This window comes from Teleopsis dalmanni, chromosome X (genome assembly GCF_002237135.1).
Source record: "Teleopsis dalmanni isolate 2A chromosome X, ASM223713v2, whole genome shotgun sequence".
Classification (NCBI taxonomy): Eukaryota; Metazoa; Arthropoda; class Insecta; order Diptera; family Diopsidae; genus Teleopsis; species Teleopsis dalmanni.
In genome coordinates, this window is record NC_051848.1 from 26,697,539 (window position 1) to 26,702,847 (window position 5,309).

Sequence of the window (5,309 nt, forward strand, 5' to 3'; positions counted from 1 at the left end):
TAAGTCATAAACCTTGTTACGCAAGAAATTTCTCAAATGTGTAATATAGAGTTGTGATAAAAGCACCATATTTATACGCAAATTTTATATCGGGTTTCCTAAAGAATCTTATATATATAAAATCTGTCAAAGTTTCAGTTGTTTAAAAATAAATATTTTTTAGATTATGTCCAGACCAGCAGGACATTTAAAACGATCTCAAAAGATTTCAATATATCATAATCTTTCGTGGACATTTGAATGATGTTGTATTTTGCTCTTAATAATTAGATACAGAAAATATATTGATATAAAAATTTAATTAAAATCTCAATCACAAGTGTGTTTTATTTACGTTTACTTTTGAAACCATAAAATTGATGTTTGAAAACGTACAGAAAATTTTGCGACTACGTTACCATAGATTTATTTTTTCTGTTTTTGCCTAGCTGAGCTTAGGTTGCATTGTCCTGGTATCCACGAAAGCTCACTTTAGCTCAAATAATGGCCCCTTGCAGTACCACAAGATTGGCATTTGTTCATAAACAAACTAGAGGTCGACAAACGACCAATGTTGAAACACAATGACTCCCCCATTAGGTAAATATGAACTAGCCTGAGAGTTCTATAAACTTAACTACGTCCCTTATTTTGCAGGATGACAGTTGGGTCAAGTCAGTAAGAAAACGGACCCCAAAAATTTTAGATCTTCTTTTAGCAAAAGATAGACACGGATAAATGAAATGAAGATAGTTTTCTCCTCATCCTTAGTGCCACAACTATGACAAAAGTCATTATAGGGTGAACTCAGTCTCATAGTATGTCTACCAATTATGCAGTGACACGTTAGCACCGTTACCGTAGTGCTGAGCAGTTTCCGCTTTAGTTGAAGTAGCCGACTGCTGGGTTTTTTGTCCAATTTCGGCGAAATCAACTTAGATATCTGACAGTAGGATTCGTCTGTGCAGTTTTTTTTCGGCTATACTCAGATATTTTCTTAACTATATAAGATTTTTTTCAGGAACTCCATTTTTTTGAATTGATGCAATTAATGTTAATCAGGCATCTTAACTTAGATGAAAATATAGTTCAATAATCTATATTTTTCTCTATGTTTGTATCTTAACAAAAAGTGGCCATCTGCTAATGAGTATAAGAATACACTTTGAATTCAAATTGAGATCTATTTAACTTTACTCTGTCAAGTGCATATTAATTATATAAAATAGAGTTATAGTTTTTTTAAGCTACAGGAACAATATATTTCAAATAAGTAGGAAGGGTTTTAGGTTCAAGCCGTATTACCATAATTACCTTTTAATTAAATACTTAAGTATTTACACAATCACGTTGCTTTTATAAAAAAAAAAATTTATAATATTATTAAAAAAATAAAAGCTTTTATTAGTTGCAGTTAAATTTTTTAAAAAAATTCTATATCTATATTACCGGTATGATAAGTTTTTTAAGAACTGAATATCTACAGTTTTTTAAAAACTTTTAAAATTTAATTATAGAAGTATTAAAAATTTAAAATCAGTGACTAAATACTAATTACAGAAGAAATTTAATTTTATAGTTTCCTTGATTGATGGACATATCTGATACATATCTGATATATTAGAGGCCTGCTTTCAGGCTTAACTTGGAGTTGTTAACGTTAAAAATATAATATAACGCTTTATGCATATTTTTTTTATTAATAATATAACTTAACATCTGTTTAATGGCTATTTAATTTTTTTCAACTAAAAACATGTTAGAATATTTAAGAAAAATTTTTTGTTTTAGCAAAAATATTTAAATTTTAATATTCTTACCTTATAAATTGCATATGAAAATATTGTAAATAAGTTCAAAAATATTTAATTAAAATTATTTTTAAAAAAAATTCGTTCAATTTATATTACCGAGATATTTAGTTGACAATTTTTACTATTAGTATTATTATTATACAAAAATATACTACTATCCGTCTGTACGTATAGTGGCTGGATTTGCAAAGTTGATAAATACTGTATGAAGTTAGATCATTTTAAGGTAATGTATATTATTTATATTACCTAATGGAAGGTTAGTTATAATATCTTAAAGGGTAACAATATTTATAGTATTAGCTTTTCATTTTAAGTATTATAAATAATTTTAAACATAAAACTTTGGTCATATCTCAATTGTTTTTAAGGTAAAAAAAGTTTACAATATGGTAAATCAAAACAACACAGTCTATTATGATTGTAAAATTTTAAATAAGTATTCCGTCCTAAATAATGGAATATGAAATAGTTGTTGCTTTCAAATCGAATAGAGCAATTTGTTCACCTGGTAACTTGAATTTGAATATTGACTTGTATTACAGATATATATAGAATCTCAATCAGTTTCAAAAAATATAGGCAACAGAACTCCTATTGTTTTCCTATAGCAACCTCAACCCAACTGCTCCTTCAAATGCTATAATGAGTAAAAATTTTCACACTTCATAGTTCAGTTCGTAGTTCATAGTTGACACTCGTTATTTGATGATGGTCAATATCTCTCGCTTCGTTTGGTAACTTCAGCACTGCTTCCATTTTATACTTGTTAAATTGCAACACTACAATCCATTGACACAATAATAAGCCAAGTACTTATATTTTCTGTTTTAAATCTCTATAGAGATAATCATTTCAACTGCAATATTCGTTATGAGCAATATTCGTCTTCTCACAAACACCAATACTATACGATTCTAAACAAATAATGTCACCCATTTAAATATAATATTTTACGTGACTGTGTTAATTAAGTACGCAACTTAATGGTAAGCACTTTTTCGAGCCCTTATTTAAGCCAGGACTAAAATGACATCAACGAGTACTTACTTTCAATTCCATCTTTTTGACCTCCTGCTGGCAACTTCGCATCAACACCATTTCTCTTAATTTGATCTTCTTTATTTATGCCGAATCTATTACTAGTAAAGTGCAACTATTGTTACAGTGTTAATATTCAATAACCGTCTTGTGATTTGTAAATTTGGTCCCTTAAATAGAAATCATACTAAGATATACACACGTATCTCATATAACAATTTGTCATGTAAAATAGTTTTTGGAGCTCATTATCTCTCTTTAGAACCTATTGAATTTTCATAGAAACCTTAATCTAGAGCATGCCAATAAATCTATAATTTACCAGCATTTAATTAAACAATTTATTAAAAGTATTAGTTTTATATCTTTTATCTTTTTAGATGAAGTGATTGCAGGACACGATACCTTCCTCTTTCTTAGTTACTATATTTTTAAAATATTATAAAAAATATCATAAAATTAATAATATCACATAAAAAAATAATGCTATATGAAACTCTTAGTTAATTGATTAAGATAGGTACACATCTTCCTCACCTCTCAAGAGTAGTTCTTAAGCACCGTTTGACACCACGAAAGTGTGCATAAAGATTTTTATACGACAAAATTCATATATATCTTTGAAGACCTTTATTTGAGATATCTGTCAATCTCATTAGTTTGTAAACTTTAGCGTTTGTCTGATCAGATCCAAGTCAATGGATCAGATCCAAATATTTTATAAAACTTTTTTAATCTACAGAAATCTGTCGATCTTTCAAATAATTCTTTTGATTGTGTATACAACATGTATTACAACACTGTATTACAGTATTGTGGTACAATGGGGATATCCTGTGAAGAATAAAAAGTGGCGCAATAAAACACAATAATGCTTTTTTAGAAAACAATTTTTCTTAAAATAAATTCTATATAAACCATTATTCAATTAACATATAGCGTGATTTTGTTAATATATTTTCAATACATTTTGTTCTGTTCTGAATCGAAAGTGGAATAATGAAGAACTAAATATTTCATTATATGTTTATCAAAATATTTTAAATACAAATGTTACAGCTCTATGAAAGTACTTTAAAGAAATGAAAATAATAAAACATGAACACCGATTATCAATTTAGTTTATTATTTTAATAAATTAATAAAATTTCTATGAATGAATCCAATACAGAATATGTGTTGCTATATATTATAAGAATCTAACAAAAATCAATTTCAATGATGCCGTAGATTTTATCAAACCTTTATTAGTCAAGAAGTCTGACTGCCCAATCGTTTAGAACTATAATAATATTCGCTGAACTAAATTATCTAAAAGAACAAACTGCATGAACAATTATCAATCCGGAGCCCTCTATAAATTTCTTGAATTTGTTGCATTTATAAACCCAACTTAAACAATACCTATATGAACTACTGAAGGATACACAATTAAAGATATTAACTTATTTAATAATATTAATAAAATTTTTGATTTTTATAAACCAGAAAGCTTTTTGGTATTCTGGAAACATCTTGACAAAATTCAAAGCTCATGAACCACACTATGGTGTAAAGTGTTTTGTATAGAAAACTGTTCGTAATTGTTCATAACTGTTCGTAACTGTTCGTAACTGTTTGTAAAAAATGCTTGTAAAGAGCATATATTTTAAGTTGTCAAAAGCATTTTTCATGCATTCAAATAACAATAAAAAAAATGCTTGTAAAGAGCGTATATTTTAGTTAAGAATATTTGTCATGCATGCAAATAATAAAAAGTGCTTAAAAAGAGCATATTTTTTATAGTTGTCACAGCATTTAAGGTATTGACAACTAACAAGGAAAAGAGGTTTTTATTTATGTCACAGAATGCCAAAACCTTTACAGCAGTCAATTTTGACAAGTGACAAAGTTTGACAATTTTATAAAGTGCACAGAATAGGTCCGTTAATATATGTATATTATATTATCATATATTTATAATATTTCGTTTTACTTATTTTAAACTTAAACTATCACGCTTAATAATTTTTCTACATTCGACCCGTATGAGGTTAAATTTTTGTATTTTTTGTAATTTCATTGCAAGAATGAAAGATAGAAAAATATGTTATCTAGAATGTGAAAGGAATGACATTTACGTCTTTACCGATAGCTCCTTGATGGATAACAGCACTGAAGCTGGGGTTTACTCGAAAGAGCTCAAGCTCAAGCTCTTGTTTTCGTCTATCAGGCGGAACTTATGGGAATCTCACATGCTCTGGATCACCTATTGGAATGTTAGGTGTAACAGAAAAAGAATCTGATAGCTCTGGACAATCAATAGCATGCAAAAGATGTCAACAGTTTAATACAGGAATGTGTTACGAAGATCATGGAATGTAGTCATGGAAATGAGGACATATCGGTATTAAGCAAACCGAGAAGGCGAATGAACTTATATAGCAAGAATCAAGCCATAACTTCTGCGGCTTAGTGCTTAGAATACCATTGGGT